This window comes from Schistocerca nitens, chromosome 6 (assembly GCF_023898315.1).
Source record: "Schistocerca nitens isolate TAMUIC-IGC-003100 chromosome 6, iqSchNite1.1, whole genome shotgun sequence".
Classification (NCBI taxonomy): Eukaryota; Metazoa; Arthropoda; class Insecta; order Orthoptera; family Acrididae; genus Schistocerca; species Schistocerca nitens.
In genome coordinates this window covers 319,738,040-319,763,111 of record NC_064619.1, presented here as the reverse complement: position 1 = coordinate 319,763,111, position 25,072 = coordinate 319,738,040, and the positions used below count along the sequence as shown (strand labels likewise).

General features: G+C 41.4%; 1 non-coding gene across 1 annotated transcript; it reads right to left on the bottom strand.

The window, feature by feature from the left end:
• Positions 1 to 22,432: 22,432 nt before the first annotated feature.
• Positions 22,433 to 22,507, bottom strand: Trnat-ugu (transfer RNA threonine (anticodon UGU)). The gene has a single exon. It is a non-coding gene; the product is annotated as a tRNA-Thr (tRNA).
• Between the last annotated feature and the right edge of the window lie 2,565 nt (positions 22,508 to 25,072).

Sequence of the window (25,072 nt, the reverse complement as noted above, 5' to 3'; positions counted from 1 at the left end):
AACTACTTAAACCTAACTAACCTAAGGACAGCACACAACACCCAGCCATCACGAGGCAGAGAAAATCCCTGACCCCGCCGGGAATCGAACCCGGGAACCCGGGCGTGGGAAGCGAGAACGCTACCGCATCCATATCTTCCATCAATCGAAAACATCACGGGTAGCCGAAGACTGGTGCGCTGCCGCTCAGCATCCACTACAACTGATTAAATTTGTCCTTTATACATCGTCTAGATCAGGGGTGCTCAATCCCTTTAGGCTTAATCTCTACTTCATGCAGTTTAGTCAACTGAGAGATCTATTGGCTTAAAAATTCATAAAGGTTTAAGCACCAAACAACACAAGAGCCAAAATTAACCATTTTAATTACATAAAGAGTAATTTTCTCTCCATCAGAAGTTGTACGCTTACTACACAGTTTTCTAGACATTATGCATATGAAAAAATTGAAATATACACCATCATAAATGCTGAAAAACTTTTGGTGAGATACTTGGCTTTGCATATCATTTGTAGGTTAGTTAGAATCTGGTGACCAATTTGTCAGAGCCAACCTTTACACTGTTTGAAAGATGAGGGTGAAATGCAGATGGAAACAAAAGAGCTGGAGACGACGTTGTCAGATTTACCGCACTCAAATACCATGCCGATCACTTATTGTCAACAAACTAGTGTTTCACAAAAACAACTCCTTTTTACAGATTTCTGTCATACATTTTGGAAGATTGTCTCAATAAGCCAATGGCGATCGAATGGTCGATTGACATCGGCGGGTGAGCTTCCCTGTCCTAAATGATGCAGCACTTGCATTGGTACTGACACAACACAATCCTCCCCGCCTCCTTTTACAGTGGCGTGGTCGCCTCTCGTTGTACCTAATAATCAATTCGGCGTTACATAGGGGTGTGTGGATATTCTTGTTTAGATAGTGTATGGCTGTTCTCTTCAACGCTAGTCACATGGTGCCGTTGAGGACCTGCAACGCATAATTTCCCTCTTGAACCCATCGATTCTATTTTCGAATAAACTGATAACTGTGGGCAGCAGTAACGCTGAACATTGAACCGCAATTCTGATAAACCTCTATCCTGCCGTCGACACGTTCTGGTACGCATTTATCCGTCTTACAAAAGCATAACACGATCTTTTCACAAACAATAATAATTAAAACGCAATTTGTGGATAAGAAAGCTGTTGCGTAATCTTTCCTAATGTACTATTTCCGAGCAAAGTCTTCAGGAATGGGAAATACCCTCGTGGTTTGACAATCGTGTTAGAAAACTACTCCGTAAACAAAGAGATCTTCTTTAATATAATCCATTATGGAGTCGAGGTAGCAGTTGTTATACTGGTTATCACTGTTAGCATTCAACCGCGATTCTTATACATATATTTTAACAACGCGTTTCAAGAGACAATGCTCTAACCATCAGGTTGTAAAGATCTTCACCGCAGAGGGAAGTCAAAACCTAGCTTACAAACACAGGATGAACGAAGCAAAAATGAGCGGAAGGAGAGCAACGACAGCAGCGTTCAATGACTCTGAAGGGAAAGTTTGTCAGCAGATCTTACTAAAAACACTAAGCGGTTTTGGTCTTATGTAGCATCAGTAAGCGGTTCGAAATCATCTATCTGCCCTCTCGGAGATCATACTGAAACGAAACGGAAGACCGAAATACTGAATTCGGTCTTCCGAAATTGTTTCACCACAGAAGATAGTAACACAGTCACTCCTTCCAGTTAGCGTGCGAACGTAGTAATGGCAGATACTGAGATAACCGATCGAAGAACAGAAAAACAACTGTAATCGTTTAGTATTGAAAAGGCGTCAGTACCAGCTGAGATACCTATAAGATTCTACAAAGACTGTAAGAAATAACTTGAGGCCGAGTGGTTCTAGGCGCTTCAGTCTGGAACCGCGCGACCGCTACGGTCGCAGGTTCGAATCCTGCCTCGGGCATGGATGTGTGTGATGTCCTTAGGTTAGTTAGGTTTAAGTAGTTCTAAGTTCTAGGGGACTGATGACCTCAGATGTTAACTCCCATAGTGCTCAGAGCCATTTGAACCATTTTGAAAGAACTTGAGCCCCTTCTAGCAGCAGTTTATCGTAGAGCACCGGAGCAACGAAGGGTACTTAGCGGCTGGAAAAAACCGCAGGTAAGTCCCGTTTTCAAGAATGGCCGCAGGACAGATGCACACAATTATAGACCTATATCGTTTACGTCAGTCTATTGTAGAATTATGGAACATGTTTTAAGCTCAAGAATTTTGACGTTTTTCGAGAAAGAAAATTTCCTCTATAAACATCAACTTGGATTCTGCAAACAGATATCTTGTGGAACTTAGCTCGCTCTGTCAATCCAGGAGATCCATGAGACACAAAGGCGTCTGACATAGGTCCACACTGCCATTTAGTGAAAAAACATGAGCTTGTCGAGTATAGAACCAGATTTGCGATTGCATACAAGACTTGCTTGCAGACAGAACTCAACCTGTGTGTTGTAATCGACAGATGTAAAGGTAATTCCCGGAGTACTTCAAGGAAGTGTGATAGGACCGTTACTGTTTACAATTCATATAAATGATCTAACAGAAAATGTCGGCTGCTCCTTAAAATTGTTCGTAGATGAGGCGGTTATCTATAAGAAGGTAGGAACGCCAGAAGACAGCATCGATTCACAGAATGACGTGCAGAGGATTGAGGAGCGATGAAGGCCACGGGAGTTGACCCTGAACGTAAATAAATCAAACATGTTTCGCCTACAAGGGAAAACAAAGCCACTATTGTACAACCACATTATTGATTAGAAACTGCTGGAAACAGTATCTAGCGTAAAATATCTAGAAATAACTATCCAGAGCGACCTTAAACGGAATGACCATGTACAACGAATAGTAGGAAAAGCAGACGCCAGTCTGAAATAAATACACTACTGGCCATTAAAATTGCTACACCACGAAGATGACGTGCTACAGACGCGAAATTTAACAGACAGGAAGAAGATGCTGTGATATGCAAATGATTAGCTTTTCAGAGCATTCACACAAGGTTGGCGCCGGTGGCGACACCTACAACGTGCTGACATGAGGAAAGTCTACAACCGATGTCTCATACACAAACAGCGGTTGACCGGCGTTGCCTGGTGAAACGTTGTGATGCCTCGTGTGAGGAGGAGAAATGCGTACCATCACGTTTCCGACTTTGATAAAGGTCGGATTGTAGCCTATCGCGATTGCGGTTTATCACATCGCGACATTGCTGCTCGCGTTGGTCGAGATCCAATTACTGTTAGCAGAATATGGAATCGGTGGGTTCAGGAGGATAATACGGAACGCCGTGCTGGATCCCAACGGCGTCGTATCACTAGCAGTCGAGATTACAGGCATCTTATCCGCATGCCCCCCCCCCACCATGAACCATGGACCTTGCCGTTGGTGGGGAGGCTTGCGTGCCTCAGCGATACAGACAGCCGTACCGTAGGTATAACCACAACGGAGGGGTATCTGTTGAGAGGCCAGACAAACGTGTGGTTCCTGAAGAGGGGCAGCAGCCTTTTCAGTAGTTGCAAGGGCAACAGTCTGGATGATTGACTGATCTGGCCTTGTAACAATAACCAAAACGGCCTTGCTGTGCTGGTACTGCGAACGGCTGAAAGCAAGGGGAAACTACGGCCGTAATTTTTCCCGAGGGCATGCAGCTTCACTGTATGATTAAATGATGATGGCGTCCTCTTGGGTAAAATATTCCGGAGGTAAAATAGTCCCCCATTCGGATCTCCGGGCGGGTACTACTCAAGAGGATGTCGTTATCAGGAGAAAGAAAACTGGCGTTCTACGGATCGGAGCGTGGAATGTCAGATCCCTTAATCGGGCAGGTAGGTCAGAAAATTTGAAAAGGGAAATGGATAGGTTAAAGTTAGATATAGTGGGAATTAGTGAAGTTCGGTGGCAGGAGGAACAAGACTTCTGGTCAGGTGACTACAGGGTTATCAACACAAAGTCAAATAGGGGTAATGCAGGAGTAGGTTTAATAATGAATAGGAAAATAGGAACGCGGGTAAGCTACTACAAACAGCTTAGTGAACGCATTATTGTGGCCAAGATAGATACGAAGCCCACACCTACTACAGTAGTACAAGTTTATATGCCAACTAGCTCTGCAGATGACGAAGAAATTGAAGAAATGTATGATGAAATAAAAGGAATTATTCAGATAGCGAAGGGAGACGAGAATTTAATAGTCATGGGTGACTGGGATTCGAGTGTAGGAAAAGGGAGAGAAGGAAACGTAGTAGGTGAATATGGATCGGGGCTAAGAAATGAAAGAGGAAGCCGCCTGGTAGAATTTTGCACAGAGCACAACTTAATCATAGCTAACACTTGGTTTAAGAATCATGATAGAAGGTTGTATACATGGAAGAACCCTGGAGATACTAAAAGGTATCAGATAGATTATATAATGGTAAGACAGAGATTTAGGAACCAGGTTTTAAATTGTAAGACATTTCCAGGGGCAGATGTGAACTCTGACCACAATCTATTGGTTGTGACCTGTAGATTAAAACTGAAGAAACTGCAAAAAGGTGGGAATTTAAGGAGATGGGACCTGGATAAACTGAAAGAACCAGAGGTTGTACAGAGTTTCAGGGAGAGCTTAAGGGAACAATTGACAGGAATGGGGGAAAGAAATACAGTAGAAGAAGAATGGGTAGCTTTGAGGGATGAAGTAGTGAAGGCAGCAGAGGATCAAGTAGGTAAAAAGACGAGGCCTAATAGAAATCCTTGGGTAACAGAAGAAATATTGAATTTAACTGATGAAAGGAGAAAATATAAAAATGCAGTAAATGAAGCACGCAAAAAGGAATACAAACGTCTCAAAAATGAGATCGACAGGAAGTGCAAAATGGCTAAGCAGGGATGGCTAGAGGACAAATGTAAGGATGTAGAGGCTTATCTCACTAGGGGTAAGATATATACTGCCTACAGGAAAATTAAAGAGACCTTTGGAGGTAAGAGAACCACTTGTATGAACATCAATAGCTCAGATGGAAACCCAGTTCTAAGCAAAGAAGGGAAAGCAGAAAGGTGGAAGAAGTATACAGAGGGTCTATACAAGGGCGATGTACTTGAGGACAATATTATGGAAATGGAAGAGGATGTAGATGAAGATGAAATGGGAGATACGATACTGCGTGAAGAGTTTGACAGAGCACTGAAAGACCTGAGTCGAAACAAGGCCCCCGGAGTAGACAACATTCCATTGGAACTACTGACGGCCTTGGGAGAGCCAGTCCTGACAAAACTCTACCATCTGGTGAGCAAGATGTATGAAACAGGCGAAATACCCTCAGACTTCAAGAAGAATATAATAATTCCAATCCCAAAGAAAGCAGGTGTTGACAGATGTGAGAATTACCGAACAATCAGTTTAATAAGCCACAGCTGCAAAATACTAACACGAATTCTTTACAGACGAATGGAAAAACTAGTAGAAGCCGACCTCGGGGAAGATCAGTTTGGATTCCGTAGAAATACTGGAACACGTGAGGCAATACTGACCTTACGACTTATCTTAGAAGAAAGATTAAGGAAAGGCAAACCTACGTTTCTAGCATTTGTAGATTTAGAGAAAGCTTTTGACAATGTTGACTGGAATACTCTCTTTCAAATTCTAAAGGTGGCTGGGGTAAAATACAGGGAGCGAAAGGCTATTTACAATTTGTACAGAAACCAGATGGCAGTTATAGGAGTCTAGGGACATGAAAGGGAAGCAGTGATTGGGAAGGGAGTAAGACAGGGTTGTAGCCTCTCCCCGATGTTATTCAATCTGTATATTGAGCAAGCAGTAAAGGAAACAAAAGGAAAATTCGGAATAGGTATTAAAATCCATGGAGAAGAAATAATAACTTTGAGGTTCGCCGATGACATTGTAATCCTGTCAGAGACAGCAAAGGACTTGGAAGAGCAGTTGAACGGAATGGATGGTGTCTTGAAGGGAGGATATAAGATGAACATCAACAAAAGCAAAACGAGGATAATGGAATGTAGTCGAATTAAGTCGGGTGATGCTGAGGGAATTAGATTAGGAAATGAGACACTTAAAGTAGTAAAGGAGTTTTGCTATTTGGGGAGCAAAATAACTGATGATGGTCGAAGTAGAGAGGATATAAAATGTAGACTGGCAATGGCAAGGAAAGCGTTTCTGAAGAAGAGAAATTTGTTAACATCGAATATAGATTTAGGTATCAGGAAGTCATTTCTGAAAGTATTTGTATGGAGTGTAGCCATGTATGGAAGTGAAACATGGACGGTAAATAGTTTGGACAAGAAGAGAATAGAAGCTTTCGAAATGTGGTGCTACAGAAAAATGCTGAAGATTAGATGGGTAGATCACATAACTAATGAGGAGGTACTGAATAGGATTGGGGAGAAGAGGAGTTTGTGGCACAACTTCACCAGAAGAAGGGATCGGTTGGTAGGACATGTTCTGAGGCATCAAGGGATCACCAATCTAGTATTGGAGGGCAGCGTGGAGGGTAAAAATCGTAGGGGGAGACCAAGAGATGAATACACTAAGCAGATTCAGAAGGATGTAGGTTGCAGTAGGTACTGGGAGATGAAGAAGCTTGCACAGGATAGAGTAGCATGGAGAGCTGCATCAAACCAGTCTCAGGACTGAAGACCACAACAACAACATCCGCATGGCTGTAACGGATCGTGCACCCACGTCTCGATCCCTGAGTCAACAGATGGGGATGTTTGCAAGACAACAACCACCTGCACGAACAGTTTGACGGTGTTTGCAGCAGCATGGAGTTCGGAGACCATGGCTGCGGTTACCCTTGAACCCTTGACACTGTATCAATCACAGATAGGAGCGCCTGCGATGGTGTAATCAACGACGAACCTGGGTGCAAGAATGGCAAAACGTCATTTTTTCGGATGAATCCAGGTTCTGTTTACAGCATCATGATTTGTCTTATCCGTGCTTGGCGACATCGCGGTGAACGCACACTGGAAGCGTGTATTCGTCATCGCCATATTGGCGTATCACCCGGCCTGATGGTACGGGGTGCCATTGGTTATACGTCTCGGTCACCTCTTGTTATATCTAACGGCACTTTGGACAGTGGACGTTACATTTCAGATGTGTTACGACCCGTGTCTCTACCCTTCATTCGGTCCCTGCGAATCCATACATTTCAGCAGGGTAATGCACGACCGCATGTTGCAGGTCCTGTACGGGCCTTTCGGGATACAGAACATGTTCGACTGCTGCCCTGGTCAGCACATTCTACAGATCTCTCACCAATTGAGAACTTCTGGTCAATGGTGGCCGAGCAACTGGCACGTCACAATACGCCAGTCACTACTCTTGATGAACCGCAGTATCGTGTTGAAGCTGCATGGGCAGCTGTACCTGTAGACGCCATCCAAGCTCTGTTTGACTCAATGTCCAGGCCTATCAAGGCCGTTATTACGGCCAGAGGTGGTTGTTCTGGGTGCTTATTTCTCAGGATCTATGCACCCAAATTGAGTGAAAATGTAATCACATCTCAGTTCTAGTATAATATATTTGTCCAATGAATACCTGTTCATCATCTGCATTTCTTCTTGGTGTAGCAATTTTAATGACCAGTAGTGTATGAAGAATATTGAGAAAAGATAACTCTTCGACAGAGGAATTGACTTAAAAGTCGCTTGTTCGACCGATTCTTGGGTACTTTTTATCAATATGGATCTTGACCGGGTAGGAATGATAGAAGAGACAGACAAATCCAAGGAAGAGCGACACGTTCCGTCACGGGATTGTTTACAAACTCCAATGGGATACGTGACAAGCGAGACGTTGTGCATCACGAAGAGGTTTACTACTGAAATTTCTAGGGAATTCTTCGCAGGAAGAGTCAGACAGCATATCACTTCCTCTCCGATACGTCTAGCGTAATGACCACGACGAGAAAATTCGAGAAATTAGAGCCAACACAGAGGTTTACCGACAATCATTCTTCTCACGCATCATTCCGACTGGAACACGGTAGGGAGGATCAGCTAGTGGTACAGGAAATACGCTCCGTGTCACACACTATCAGGTAGCTTGCGAAGTACGAGTATGATGTGGATGTACAAAATCTAAATGATGATAAACTCGGTGGCTTCAATGACATGCTAATCATTTGAATATCCAAGTATTGAGTACACTTAGATCTTTTTGAGGTTGTTTGTGCGCCGTTTACAAGATGTTTCAGTTTTCATGGGTAGCAGTGTATTAAAAATCATTCGCTCAGAGGCGTATAAAACATTGTTTTTTCCACGCTCAACCGGTGAATGAAATAGGATTACACTTTAACAGGTGATGTTAGGTTTTTAAAAGTATTTACACACATCTCTGCGACTTGGAGAGTACTGATGTATACTGTTGTTAAAGTCCTTTCTTTAGCACTGCGTCCGATTAATACTGTATTTAAGTGAATACATTAACATTTATAATAATTGCAGTACTAGGAAGGATCAAGTGACTTAAATGATGTTTATAGCATCTTAACTACATGAAAACACAAAAATTAGTGTGAGAGTGTGTTGTACCTTGGAACACTTTTCGGTATTACCTTGGAACACTTTTCGGTATTTCGCCTCTAGCCAACCCGGTAATAGAAGTTTAGTACACCGAAGGAAAAAAAATCGCGACACAAGGGACTTGTGAGACATAAATGAAAGTCGGTTGGTGTGTTTCCACATGTGGAACATGAGATCTATTCAGATTTTGCAACCGTCGCATAAGACGATGCAAATCTATGAGGATGCAAATCAGGTTTGTTATAACTACACGCTGTAACGGTAGTGGAAGTTAGTTACCTTTGATATTGGACGTGATGAGTTAATGATAGTGAAGAACACGTTACTGGTCTTCATGGGTTTATGATAGTGAGGAGCGCATTTAAGGCGACAAAGGAGCCATTATCAATATCTCACCGAGTTTGAACGAGATCGTGAAATAGAGCTACGAGATGTTGGGTATTCCTTCTGCGATATTGCAGGAATACTTGGCAGGAATGTAGCTGCTGTCCACGATTGCTGGAATGTAGAGCCGCAAGAATAGCGGCCTTCCGGCGGCCACGTGGCACTACCGAGGGGGAAGACCATCGTGTTGGGCTTGTGGCTGTGGCTCATCGTACTGAATCTGCAGCAGCAATTTGAGCAGAAGTTGGTACCACAATGACACAAAGAACTGTTACAAATCGTTTACTTCAAGGACAGCTCCGAGCAAGAAGCGTTGTAGTGTGAACTACACTGATCCTAAACCATCGCCATTTGCGACTTACGTGGTGTCACGCGGGAGCCTATTGCGGGGCATCGTGGATCTCTATTGTGTTTTCTGATGAAAGCTGGTTCTGCCTCAGTGCCAGTGATGGACGTGCGTTGGTTAGAAGGAGACATTTGAGGGCCTGCAACCAACCTATCTGAGTGCGGGAACACTTAGGGTTGTCAAACGCCCCGATTAATGGGAAATGTTCCGGTTTTTAACTCTTTGTCACTGTGCCCCAGAAAAGTTCAGTCCAGACGCTAAATGCCAAGATTTTCAAGCAAGAGAATCGAAGATTTATATTCTACCGGTTCTCTATATTAACATATGACATATAAGCAACCGCTGTTGTTGTGGTCTTCAGTCCAGAGACTGGTTTGATGCAGATCTCCATTCTACTCTATCCTGTGCAAGCTTCTTCATCTCCAAGCGCCTACTGCAACCTATATCCTTCTGAATCTGCTCAGAGAATTGATCTCTAGGTCTCCCTCTACGATTTTTATCCTCCACGCTGCCCTCCAATACTAAATTGGTGATCCCTTGATCCCTAAGAACGTGTCCTACCAACTGATCCCTTCTTCTAGTGAAGTTGAGCCACAAATCCCTCTTCTCCACAATTCTGTTCAGTACCTCCTCATGTTGAAAATTAGGTGGACTGATAAGGTAAGGAATGAGGAGGTTCTACGCAGAATCGGAGAGGAAAGGAATATGTGGAAAACACTGATAAGGAGAAGGGACAGGATGATAGGACATCTGCTAAGACATGAGGAAATGACTTCCATGGTACTAGAAGGAGCTGTAGAGGGCAAAAACTGTAGAGGAAGAGATTGGAATACGTCAAGCAAATAATTGAGGACGTAGGTTGCAAGTGCTACTCTGAGATGAAGAGGTTAGCACAGGAAAGGAATTCGTGGCGGGCCGCATCAAACCAGTCAGTAGACTGATGACCAAAAAAAAAACCTCCTCATTAGTTACGTGATCTACCCATCTAATCTTCAGCATTCTTCTGTGCCATAACATTCCGAAAGCTTCTATTCTCTTCTTGTCTAAACTATTTATCGTCCACGTTTCACTTACATACATGGATTCACTCCATACAAATACTTTCAGAAAAGACTTCCTGACACCCATACAAATACTTTAAGAAAAGACTTCCTGATACTTAAATCTATGCTCGATGTTAAAAACTTCTCTTCTTCAGAAATGTTTTCGTTGCCATAGCCAGTCTACATTTGAAATCCCCCTTTACTGCTCTCAAAAATAGCAAAACTCATCTACTACTTCAAGTGTATCATTCCCTAATCTAATTCCCTCAATATCACCTGATTTAATTCGACTACATTCCATTATCCTCGTTTTGCTTTTGTTGATATATATATATATATATATATATATATATATATATATATATATATCCTCCTTTCAAGACACTATCCACTCCGTTCCACTGCTCTACCAGGTCCTTTGCTGTCTCTGACAGAATTACATTGTCATCGTCGAACCTCAAAGTTTTTATTTCTTCTCCATGGATTTTAATTCCTACTCCGATTTTTTTCTTTTGTTTCCCTTACTGCTTGCTCAACATAAAGATTGAATAACGTCGGGGATAGGCTACAACCCTGTCTCACTCCCTTCCCAACCACTGCTTCCCTTTCATGCCCCTCGACTCTTATAACTGCCATCTGGTTTCTGTACAAATAGTAAACAGCCTTTCGGTCCTGTATTTTGAACCTGCCACCTTCAGAATTTGAAAGAGAGTATTCAGTCAACATTGTCAAAAGCTTTCTCTGAGTCTACAAAGGCTAGAAACGTAGGTTTACCTTTCCGTAACCTATTTTCTAAGATAAGTCGTAGGGTCAGCATTGCCTCACGTGTTCCAATATTTCTGCAATATTGTCCTCAAGAACATCGCTTTCTCTTCTTTGCTTAGAACTGGTTTTCCACCTGAGCTCTTGATATTCATAGAGGCGTTTCTCTTTCCTCCAAACTCTTTAATTTTTCTGTAGGCAGTATCTATTTTACCCCTAGTGATATATAACTCTACATCCTGACATTTGTCCTCTAGCCATCCCTGCGTAGCCATTTTGTACTTCCTTTCGATCTCAAATTTTTGAGACGTTTGTATTCCTTTTTGCCCGCTTCATTTTCTGCATTTTAATATCTTCTCCTTTCATCAGTTAAATTCAGTATCTCTTCTGTTACCCAAGGATTTCTACCATCCTTTGTCTTTTTACCTAGTTGATTCTCTGCTGCCTTCACTATTTCATCTCTCAAAGCTACCCATTCTTCTTCTAATGTATTTCTTTCACCCGTTCTTGTCAATCGTTCCTTAATGCTCTCTCTGAAACTTTCTACAACCTCTGGTTCTTTCAGTTCATCCAGCTCCCAGACTGTAGTTTCCCCTTAATTTCAGCTCTTCGCAGTACCAGCACAGCAAGGCCATTTTGGTTTATGTCACAAGGCCAGATCAGTCAATCATCCAGATTGTTGTCCTTGCAACTATTGAAAAGGCTGCTGCGCCTCTTCAGATACCACACGTTTGTCTGGCCTCTCAACAGACACCCCTCCGTTGTGGTTGCACCTATAGTACGGCTATTTGTATCGCTGAGGCGCGCAAGCCTCCCCTCCAACGGCAGGGTCCATGGTTCATGGTTCAGTCTGTGGACTGAAGATCACAATAACAACAAGCAACCCCAGATTATTCTCATACTATGCTTAGTTTATCTGACTGCAGTTGGCAACGCTATATAACAACAAATATTCACTTTTCATATTATTCAGTAAAATGAGTTCCATAAGTTCGTTTGGCACTGCAGTGCCTGTTATTGCAGTGAGTGAGTTCTCATTGTTTTGTGATGCCAAACGTGAAACGTAAGAGCTCCTTCACTGACGTGTACACAGAAACATGGCCTTTCATAAAAAGAGACAACGGAGATGGGGAAGCATTCTGTAAATTTTGTCCATGATATTTTTCAGTTGAGGATGGTAGAAAATCTGAGTCAGTTCTAAACTCTCAACGTTTTTGGTACAAGAGAGTAAATGCTCATTGCTACCACTGAACTGACAGCTTATAGAACTGTAGAACATCGCCATTCATTTAAGCCACTTGGTTGTACGACAAAACTGTGTTCAGTTATGTATCCCGATTCTCTGATTGCTAAAGAGCAAAGTATCGCAAGAACAAAAGCCACAGCAACATTTAAACATGTTTTTTCTCCTCGTTCTGTATCCATTAGCACTTTGGATTTGAAGAAAAAGCTCCGTTTTACGGACACAAAGCACAGAAATTATTTCCTATAGTTATTCAGTATTTTGATGCAGGTCAAGAGATAAACACTAAACTAATGAAGCTGGATTATGCATCTCAGCGCTTACAGATCTTAAAATTAATTTTGAAAAATATGTAGCATTTTAAGGCGACAACCGGAACACCACCAATTTCGGGAGGGGGAGGGGGGGGGGGCTGTTGAACCGTAGCTATCAAAAGTAGATATCCAGTCCCTTGAAAACGAAAGTTGGGAAGAACTTGAAAGGAGTGGGCTGTCCAGCATTCATTTTACGTTAACATTGCTTTAACTGCAGCGTGCCTCAAAACTTGCTTTTGTGGATGCCTGCTATCAAGAACTTCTGTCGCACTCTAAAACTAGATGAATGTCTTTAATGCCTGCAGCTGAAAGAATTTATAACTGTGGGAAACTGAAATCTTTTTTCTCATCAGAAGTAAAATTACAGAAGATCTTGGTATAATTTTTCTCTGCTCCTTTAAACGAGTTGTTTTGGTTTCCCCCTCATCAGTTGAGTTTGTTTAGCAAGCAAATAGAAAAATTGAGAGTAGTAACATATCTGTGATTGAAGTGAAGGTCATTATTGTGAATACAATAATTTAAGTGCACGAGAAACAAAATTATTATTTGGGTTTGAATACTAAAGAATTTTTTAAAAATGCAGAAGATCGTTTTTCTGAATTAACCATCGAAAAATTTCACAGTGAAGTAAAAGTTTTTTGTGAAAGTGCCATTACTTTTCTTACAAAATGGTCTCATCAACTTTTATAAGTTAACACTTTCGAGTGGTTTATTTAAACGGAAAGGAAGCAAATACTTGTGAGTCAGGATGGTTCGATCAGTATATGCATTTAAAGAATTCTCTGGCTTAAGTCAGTGCTACCTACCCAGAACAAATGACAATAATTTTCCAGAGACAAAGATTTCAGTGTTCCGAAGTAAGAAATGCTAAATATCCCAATACATGCTTTCAGTTGAGCACACAATTGTGGTACCGAGAAATTTGTTTCGTTAATGGGAGCTCAATGGACTGAGGAACAGAATCGTTTGGATGTATCAGCAGTTAAGAGTATCTCACAGTGGACTTATAAATTTCTAATGAGTTGCATACAGTTTTATAATTGTACAAGTAAACAAACTGATCTTCTAATAGCTGTCAAGCTGAGAAGTATGACTGGTCCATAAAATAATATGTGTAAATATTGTTTACGTCAGTAAATTATATTATACCTTGTTCTTTTGAAATATATTTATACAAGTATTACGTTCAGTAGTGACGCAGAAGATAATTTTTCCAGGCATTTGAAATCCCTCCTCACCGTCATCTTATGATTGGATTTCTGTGGATTTTGTTCAGATTTTAGTACCACCATTTATGGCAACCCTTGACCCACTGGACCTACACCTGGAGATATGATATGGGGTGCGATTTCATGTGACAGCGGGAGCACTCTCCAGGTTGCCCAGCATGCAAATGTTTGCGTCAGTCAGGTGCTTCGACCTGTTGTGCTGCTTTTCATGAACAATGTTCCAGGGGTCATTTTTCAATATGATAAGCTTCCTCACATATCACGTTTTTAACCCGACATGCTCCACAGAGTGTTGACGTGTTGCCTTGGCCAGCTCGCTCACCAGATCCGTCTCCAATTGAGCACATATGGGACATCATCGGATGACAATTTCAGTATCATTCATAAGCAGCATTAACCGTTCCTATACTGACCGACCAAGTGCAACACGCCTGGATCTTCGTCCCACAAACTGACAGATGGCACCTGTTCAACACAATGCTTGCCCGTTTACATGCTTCCATTCAGCATTATGATGGTTACAGCTGTTATTTACGTACCAGTATCTCACATTTGCAATGGCTTATCTCGTGCTTACTTTGACCTGCGATCTTACCATGTTAATCACTTAAATATGTTAACTAGACAGATGCATTCCCGAAATTTCATTACTCTACATTAATTACTTTTTGGTATTGCGATTTTATCCGTCAGTGTATATTTTCTTGCACCATTCTGAAATGATATCATTCATTTTACGTGCGATGCAGTCTTTTCCTAAAATTACAAAAGCTACTCCGGACAACTAAGGTTTTTCTAAATGTGAAAAACATGGTCATGTAACTATTCTGTTCAAACTTAAGTGTTTCAGTCGATAAATACTTGTCACTATTGTATTTAACAGTCTATGTATTACTATGTAACTCTACTACATCGCAGTAATCTCTGACTGAAGCACATTCTAAAGAAGTATTGTGAAAAACCAGTTACGAGTTAAAATATTTTGAACTAAAAGTTATTGAAAACTAATACAAATATCCATTTTCAAGACGAGGAAAATTGTTAAGACATTAAGGAAACTCATTTTAATTGCAAATACCACTTGTTCCACGGTAGGAGATGTTCTGTTTCAAGGTACGGGATGATGCACGACTGAAGAAGGATGGCTTAGCAGTCCACACGTTATGTAACAAGTTTTAAAAATTAACAGAATTTTTTCTTGCAATGAAACTCTGTAACCGAAAAGTAAACTGTATCCTTTCATACAGCTTTAATATATTATACAGCACTTCAATATGTAGAGTTCGTAATATTACAAGCGCTGCACTGAAAACAACCTTATGTCTTACAAGAAAGAAACAGCAGAAACTGACGAAAACTGCTTTTGGCTGTCCCCGGTATACATTCCTTCACGTGATCCTAAAATCAGTTACTATATTGAAACACCAACAACGAAACATCATGCGTGTCTAGGCCCACTGTCCTCCAGATGCAACACTTTCCACTACAATTATAAGAATATACATTGTCTCTGAGTCTGAGAATGTAATCACACCATCCAAACGACGTGGTATGTAATCAAAAAGTACCTCGATGTATTACTAGGGACTCTCCATGAGCACGGTTAGGATGTTAAGTGCACCGAAAGTGGTTGCTGCAAGTGGTTGCTGCAAGTCTATGAAGCTAGGCATTACATCCACATAGTCCTCACTAAAAGAAGTATGTTCTGTTAAACAAAGGTCTTAAGATGAGAAAGAAATTGCTGAAAATGTATGGCTTGAGTACAGCACTGTAAGGAATTGAATCGCGGAGTATGAGAAAAGCAGAAAAGAAGAATTTGAGATGTGATGTTACTGAAGAACTCTAAAAATTAAGTGGACCTATAAGATTAGAAATTTGGGGACCACATGTAGAATCAGAGAGGAAAGGAATATACAGAAAACACCTACTAGAAGAAAATGATTGTATTCATATTAAGACATCAGGTAATAAGTTTCATGGTAGCTCAGGGAGTCGGAGTAAATACTGTAGTGAAAAACAGAGATTCGAATATACATTGTACATGAATATTATCTGTTGTATAAGAGAAAGTGGTATCTATGTAAAAACCAGAGGCTAAGTTAGAGAGACACAGCTGAAGGACAGTGGTGTCGAGGAAGGAGTAATGACGTTTCGTGAGACTAAATAGTGACGCGTTACAAGAGGAAGATACCTGAAAGTATAATAGAAAACGTTAAAAATTAATCCTCTATGATTAGACTGAGTTCGAAGGGTGTCGTTTAAAAGGAATTGCTAAGGAGTGTGTGTCTGGTGCGTTAGATTTATACAAGAATGAACATCATTTTAAAGGTCATTTGTACTAATAGTATTGTGCAAGGAACAACATGTGTTATTGGAGAAATTGTAATTCAGTGTGATTCGTCATCAATTAACGGTTCCCCATTTTATTCTAATAAAAACAGAATGTGCGATCTATGCTAATGAAACTGGAGTTTGTATGAATTTAATATCCACCACGATTGAGCATCCTGTCATTAACTGCACTGCATAAATTTTGTTTTTAGACGCTGACAATTCACAACGATTGATTACTCATTTAAGAACCATTAATAATTTTGACGGTGAAATGTTTGATACTAATAACGAAAATTGGCCATACTAGTTACAGCGATGCAGTAAAAAGAGGTAGTGGGACAGATCGCAATATCCCTCGCCACCTATATACATTACCAGGTCAAAGACGGTTCTATGTATACTTCTTGGGTCTTCGAAAACATTGACATTAAACAAAAATGAACAAAATAAACTGTGTCTTAGATACATTCAGTGTGTAGCAAGCATAGTACGCATTTCGAAGCAAAATACGATTTAAACCCTTCCTTATCTTATCTAGTAAAACGAGATATTTCTACATCTGCATTTATATCTATATCCATACTCTGGAAACCACTGTGAAGTGGTCCTACTGTGCGAGTTATGAGGGTTTCTTCCCGCTCCATCCACTTATGGATAGCGGTAAGAATGACTGTTTAAATGCTTCTGTGCTTGCTGTAATTAATTTTGTCCCTACGAGCCCTATGAAAAAGTTATGTATGGGGTTTAGTATATCCCTAGAATCATCATTTTAAGCAGATTCTTGGAACTTTATGAGTAGCTTCTTTCGGTGTAGTTTAAATATCTCTGTGACGCTTTCCCGTAGGTCACACAAAGCGGCCACGATTCGTGCTGCCCTTCTCTGCATACGTTCACCACCCCTGTTACTTCATACAGATCCCACATACTTGAGTTGTATTCTAGGATGAGTCGTACGAGTGATTTGTAAGCCATCCTCTTTGTAGACTGATTGTATTTCCCTAGTATTCTACCAGTAAACTGAAGTCTGCTACTTGCTTTATCCACAACTGAGCCTATGTGATCGTTCCCTTTCAAGTCCCTACAAAGCGTTACAACCAGGTATTTGTATGAGTTTTTATTTACTTAGAAGCATTCTCGGTGTCAAAGCTACTCAAGCATTAGAAGCTGATATCGGGAAGGTCGGTTTAGGTTCCAGAGAAATGTAAAAATACGCAAGACAATACTGACCGTACGACGTATCTTAGAAGACAGATTATAATGGCGTGTGACGAGGGCCTCCCGTCGTGTAGACCGCTCGCCTGGTGCAAGTCTTCCGATTTGACGCCACTTCGGCGACTTGCCCGTCGATGGCGATGAAATGATAATGATTAGGACAACACAACACCCAGTCCCTGAGCGAAGTAAATCTCCGACCCGGCCGGGAATCGAACCTGGGCCCTTAGGATTGACAGTCTGTCGCGCTGACCACTCAGCTATCGGGGGCGGACAGAAGACAGATTGAATCTCTAGTAGCTGTAGATGTAGGAAGTATGCAGCAGACCTCAGTAGTTACTGTGCCTAGAACAGTTGCAAAATCGAAGAGGAAGAAGAAGGTTCTGCTGTTAGGTAGTTCACATGGCAGAGGTGTAGGCCAGCAGTTGCAGGAAGTGCTGGGAAGTGAGTACCAGGTCACCAGCATTGTGAAGCCTAATGCAGGGTTGGCTCAGGTGACTGTTAACATAGGGGGGTTATGTAGGGATTTTACTAAAGAGGATCAGGTAGTGATTGTGGGTGGGGCTGGTAATAGTATTGGTAGGGATGGGGAGTATAACATAGATGGTGACCTGGAAAAGATAGCCACTCAGACTGGCAACACGAATGTGCATTTCGTGGAACTGTTTCAGCGTCACGATCGGCCTCATCTTAATACAGCCGTCAGGCGTAATAACATGAGACTTGGGGGTGCGCTGATGACAGAAAGCATGGGTCACATTTCAGTGGTGTCGGTGGAGTCTATCAGCAGGACGGGTTTCACTAGACACGGCCTGCACCTCAACAGGTATGGGAAGGGGAGGTTGGCAAAGCTTATAGGTGACAGCATAGGTGGGGTTGGTGGGATCACTCATGGGAAAATTCCTGCAGTAGTGTGTGTTAGAGCTGCACCTTTTTTAGATTGAAGTCAGCTGATAGGTATTCCTGCTTAAGGGAAGTCTCTCTAACAAGGGAATCACTTTTGACAAAGCTTAGGTATCCGAGTAATGAGGGAATTAGTATATTTCATCAAAATATACAAGGTATTAGGGATAAAGTTAGTGAACTGCTTATAGATGTTGACTCTGAAATTATTGGTATATCTGAACACTTCTTAAATAAGGAGATAATTCAGAGGCTTCCTTTACCAGGATACAGGTTGGCTGGCTGCTTTTCGAGGAGCTCTTTGCGGTGTGGGGGAGTAGCCATGTATGTGAAAAACGGCATCGCATTTGAGTCAATTGATGTTTCAAAGTATTGCACTGAAAAGGTGTTTGAATGTTGTGCAGGTGTGGTTAAATTTAACGGAGTTAAACTTGTAACTGTTGTTGTTTATAGATCCCCAGACTCCGATTTCACAGCATTTTTGCTAAAGCTAGAGGAGGTTCTTGGTTCACTTTGTAGGAAATACATAAAGTTAGTTATATGTGGTGACTTCAATATTAATTGTATAAGTGATTGTGCAAGGAAGAGGATGCTGGTAGACCTCTTTAATTCATATAATCTTATGCAAACCGTATTCTTTCCAACGAGAGTGCAAGGGAACAGTAGAACAACCATAGACAACATTTTTGTTCATTCCTCATTACTAGAAGGGCATTCTGTTAGAAAAAAGGTGAATGGCCTTTCAGATCATGATGCGCAAATTTTAACTTTAAAAGATTTTTATGCTGCAACTCGTGTTAAATATAGTCATCAGCTGTTCAGGAAAGCTGATCCGGTTGCTGTAGAGACCTTTGTAAACCTTATAAAGGAACAAGAGTGGCAAGATGTTTATAGCGCTGAGACAGTAAACGATAAATATAATGCTTTTCTAAAGACCTTTCTCATGCTCTTTGAAAGTTGCTTTCCGTTACAAGGTTTAAAACAGGGTACTAGCACAAACAGGCAGCCTGGGTGGCTGACTAGAGGGATAAGAATATCTTGTAGAACAAAGTGGCAATTATATCAAAACGTTAGAAACAGTCAAAATCTAAATGCAGCAGCCCATTACAAACAGTATTGTAAGGTGCTTAAAAATGTTATTAGGAAGGCAAAAAGTATGTGGTATGCAGATAGAATAGCCAAGTCTCAGGATAAAATTAAAACCATATGGTCAGTCGTAAAGGAAGTTGCTGGTCTGCAGAGACAGGTCGAGGATATAGAATCAGTGCGTAGTGGGAATGTCCGTGTTACTGATAAGTCGCATATATGTACAGTATTTAATAATCACTTTCTGAATATAGCAGGTGAACTAAATAGAAACCTAATTCCAACAGGGAATCATATAGCGCTCTTAGAAAAAAGTGTTCCGACACTGTTACCTGAAATGCTCCTCCATGATACTGACAAGAGGGAGATTGAGTTAATAATTAAATCACTAAAGACCAAGAACTCTCATGGATATGACGGGGTATCTAGCAGAATACTGAAGTATTGTTCTATGTATGTTAGCCCAGTACTTAGCCATATCTGTAACTTTTCCTTTAGGAGTGGTCGGTTTCCTGATCGATTAAAATACTCGGTAGTGAAGCCACTTTATAAAAAGGGAGACATTGATAATGTTGACAATTTTAGACCTATTTCTATGCCATCGGTGTTTGCTAAAGTTATCGAGAAGGTTGTATATACAAGGTTACTGGAGCATTTAAATTCACATAATTTGCTGTCAAATGTTCAGTTTGGTTTTAGAAATGGTTTAACAACTGAAAATGCTATATTCTCTTTTCTCTGTGAGGTTTTCGACGGATTAAATAAAAGGTTGCGAACGCTAGGTGTTTTCTTTGATTTAACGAAGGCTTTTGACTGTGTTGACCACAAAATATTACTGCAGAAGTTGGACCTTTATGGAGTAAGGGGAGTAGCTTACAATTGGTTCGCCTCTTACTTTAAGAACAGAAAGCAGAGGGTAATTCTCCGCAATATTGAGAGTGGTAGTGATGTTCAGTCCCAATGGGGCACTGTTAAGTGGGGCGTTCCCCAAGGGTCGGTGCTGGGGCCACTGCTGTTTCTTATTTATATAAATGATATGCCTTCTAGTATTACAGGTGATTCAAAAATATTTCTGTTTGCTGATGACACCAGCTTGATAGTGAAGGATCTTGTGTGTAATATTGAAACAGTAACAAATAATTTAGTTCATGAAATAAGTTCGTGGCTTGTGGAAAATAATTTGATGCTAAATCACAGTAAGACTCAGTTTTTACAGTTTCTAACTCACAATTCAACAAGAACTGACATTTTAATCAGACAGAATGGGCATGTTATAAGCGAGACGGAACAGTTCAAGTTCCTAGGCGTACGGATAGATAGTAAGCTGTTGTGGAAAGCCCATGTTCAGGATCTTGTTCAGAAACTAAATGCTGCTTTATTTACCATTAGAACAGTATCTGAAATAAGTGACACTTCAACACGAAAAGTAGTCTACTTCGCATATTTTCATACGCTTATGTCGTATGGTATTATTTTTTGGGGTAATTCTTCTGATTCAAAAAGGGTATTTTTGGCTCAAAAACGGGCTGTTCGAGCTACATGTGGTGTAAGTTCGACAACCTCTTGTCGACCCCTATTCAAAAATCTGGGAATTCTGACATTGCCCTCACAGTATATATTTTCTTTAATGTCGTTTGTTGTTAGCAATATTAGCCTATTCCCAAGAGTTAGCAGCTTTCACTCAGTTAATACTAGGCAGAAATCAAATCTGCATGTAGAATGCAGTTCCTTGACTCTTGTGCAGAAAGGAGTGCAGTATTCTGCTGCATCCATTTTCAATAAGCTACCACAAGAACTCAAAAATCTTAGCAGTAGCCCAAACTCTTTTAAGTCTAAACTGAAGAGTTTCCTCATGGCTCACTCCTTCTATTCTGTCGAGGAGCTCCTGGAAGAGCTAAAAAATTAAGCAAATTCCAGTGTTACATTGTTGATTGTCTTCATTTAAACTTATGACTTGTCACCTGACTATGTTTTTTTTCTATATTTCATTTTATCTGTTTCTAATATCGTGTTATAATTTCATGTATTGACTCGTTCCATGACCATGGAGATTTCTCCTTAATTTGGTCCCACGGAACAATAAATAAATAAATAAATAAAAAAAAAAGAAAGTCAAACCTGTGTGTGCAGCGTAGTAATTGCCGCCACGTCGATGGTATTTTCGATCAAGCTACACGTGTCCCCCAGGATGTTCTATAGGCCATAGCGAGCACCTCAGGGAGCTCAGGGTTCTTTTTCTGGGGAATGGTAAGAAACACCAGCCGTCTGAACCGTAAGCTCTTGGCATGCTTCACTGACGACTGCCCGATGAGGCGGTGGAACGTTGCATGTCACGGCGAATGGAGATCTTGACATAACCACCCGGACCGCGAGGTCAGCATAATGAAACCTCAGTAAAAAAAAAAAAAAAAATCTCAATGTGTGCTGTACGCCGATGGCTGCTCAGAAGGAGGGAAACTGCCGCACCTCAGTTGCATAAGGCTTACCCAGGTAAATGAGGTTCTTTCAGGGTGGACCGTTACTTCCGTAGTTGCTCGTGAGACGGAGATGGAACCATCGAACTTTTCCCATTGGCCTCACAGTTTAATGGGTATACCGCTGGTGGATATCGGCACTCAACCCAAAATGTGGGCTAGTGTAGCTAGTCCCCCTGAAAGAGGGATTATTTGAAACATGTCAGTTTATAGGAACAGAATACATGGTGCTAGACGGAAATCGTTACTAATACGTAAAAGCAAAGAGGGCGGTTTTGTGTGGATTTTACCTTTCTGCTTTCAAAATAGTACAGAGGGCGCTGCTAGTATTTTAAACCTATAAGGCGACTGAGAAATGATACATTGTTACATTAATATGGATATGGTGTCCGTTCTTTCGGACATGTCCGAAAGAACAGGCACCATTGATGACCTGCAGCCGTCTAGAACCAAATTAGAATTACGTTAATACCATCAGCTGCGCACGGGCGTTGATATAGATGGACGGGGACAGGTGAAAATGTGTGTCCCGACCGGGACTCGAACCCGGGATCTCCTGCTTACATGGCAGACGCTCTATCCATCTGAGCCACCGAGGACAGAGATAATAGTGCGACTGCAGGGACTATCTCGCGCACGCCTCCCGCGAGACACATTCTCACCTTGTATGTCCACACACTACATTCGTAGTGTCCCACCCCAACCCACTCATTATTCGTGCAAGACATTCTTCCAAGTCCCGTGAGTTCGGGGAATATGTCTGCATCCACACAGAAGAAGTTCTGGCAATATCGGCCATGACCTCCTTCATCTGTGTGGATGCACACATATTCCCCGAACTCTTACGGGACTTGGAAGAATGTCTTCCACGAGTAACGAGTGCGTTGGGGTGGGACACTACGAATGTAGTGTGTGGACATACAAGGTGAGAATGTGAGTCTCGCGGGAGGCGTGCGCGAGATAGTCCCTGCAGTCGCACTATTATCTCTGTCCTCGGTGGCTCAGATGGATAGAGCGTCTGCCATATAAGCAGGAGATCCCGCGTTCGAGTCCCGGTCGGGGCACACATTTTCATCTGTCCCCGTTCATCTATATCAACGCCCATGCGCAGCTGACGGTATTAATATAATTCTAATTCTTACATTTGGTTTGTCGTTCTAGAGCGGATGTAAATAAATGGGAAAACAGCGCAAAATCAGGGAACATAATACAACCTCTGAGCTACTTTAACAAAATATTTTAGAAACTAGCAATGAAATCAATATCGTCGAATACTAAGAAAAATTGTATCCTGCTATGTAAATTTTCCGTATGTCAGTGTTGTGGATTTCAATGAATTTTGTTTTTGTTGTGAATTCAGTTTTGTGACCAAAATAAAGATTAGCACTGGGAGAATAAAACTTAAAAAGTTATAAGTAAAAGCAAAACACCTATACTGCTATTATATCGATAATCGTCACATTACTTCCGAAAAATATTTCGAGCAGTTAGTCCACGAACCCACGCGAATTGTAAATGGTTGCGAAAACACACTTGACCTCTTAGCCACAAACAATTCAGAGCTAATAGAGAGCATCATGACTGATACAGGGATTAGTGATCACAAGGTCGTTGTAGCTAGGCTCAATATCGTTTCTTCCAAATCCACCAGAAACAAACGCAAAATAATTTTATTTAAAAAAGCGGATAAAGTGTCACTAGAAGTCTTCCTAAGAGACAATCTCCATTCCTTCCGAACTAACTATGCAAATGTAGACGAGATGTGGCTCAAATTCAAAGGTATAGTAGCAACAGCAATTGAGAGATTTATACCTCATAAATTGGTAAGAGATGGAACTGATACCCCATGGTACACAAAACAGGTCCGAACGCTGTTGCAGAGGCAACGGAAAAAGCATGCGAAGTTCACAAGAACGCGAAATCCCGAAGTTGGCTAAAATTTACAGACGCGCGGAATTTGGCACGGACTTCAATGCGAGATGCCTTTAATAGGTTCCACAACGAAACATTGTCTCGAAATTTGGTAGAAAATTCGAAGAAATTCTGGTCGTATGTGAAGTACAAAAGCGGCAAGACGCAGTCAATACCTTCGCTGCGCAGTGACGATGGTACTGTTACCGACGACTGTGCCGCTAAAGCGGAGTTATTGAACGCAGTTTACCGAAATTCCTTCACCAGGGAAGACGAATGAATATTCCAGAATTTGTAACACGAACAGCTGCTAGCATGAGTTTCTTAGAAGTAGATACCTTAGGGGTTGCGAAGCAACTCAAATCGCTTGATACGGGCAAGTCTTCAGGTCCAGATTGTATACCGATTAGGTTCCTTTCAGATTACGGTGATACAATTGCTTCCTACTTAGCAATCATATACAACCGCTCGCTCACCGATAGATCTGTACCTACAGATTGGAAAATTGCGCAGGTTGCACCAGTGTTTAAGAAGGGTAGTAGGAGTAATCCATCGAACTACAGACCTATATCGTTGACGTCGGTTTGCAGTAGGGTTTTGGAGCACCTCGAAGGGAACGATCTATTGATACGTAATCAGTACGGTTTAAGAAAACATCGTTCTTGTGCAACGCAGCTAGCTCTTTATTCGCACGAAGTAATGGCCGCTATCGACAGGGGATCTCAGGTTCATTCCGTATTTCTGGATTTCCGGAAAGCTTTTGACACCGTTCCTCACAAGCGACTTCTAATCAAGCTGCGGGCCTATGGGGTATCGTCTCAGTTGTTTTTTACGAGATAGTGCTGTCGAATGTCTGGAAAATCCTTACTTCTTCACTTGTGTTTGATTCCTAGTATTTCGGGATCCTTGTCATGTTCTTTGCCTATGTTTTTCAATGCTGTCGTAATGTACTTTTCGAAAGGTACTTGTTTCATATAGTACATTGTAAACTGGTCTTCTGCTGCTTCCAAACCTATGTTATTGGATGCACCCTGTCGACATCGTGATAAAGCATCTGCTAATACATTCGCTGGTCCTGGTATGTGTGTAACAGTGAAGTCAAATTATTGTAGTATTAACATCCATCTGGCTAACCTCCCATGAGTTAGTTTGACGGATAACAGAAATTCTAATGCTTTGTGGTCAGTGTATACTTTTGTTTTTCTTCCGAATAGGAAGTATCGAAAACGTTGGAAGCCCCATACAATGGCCAAT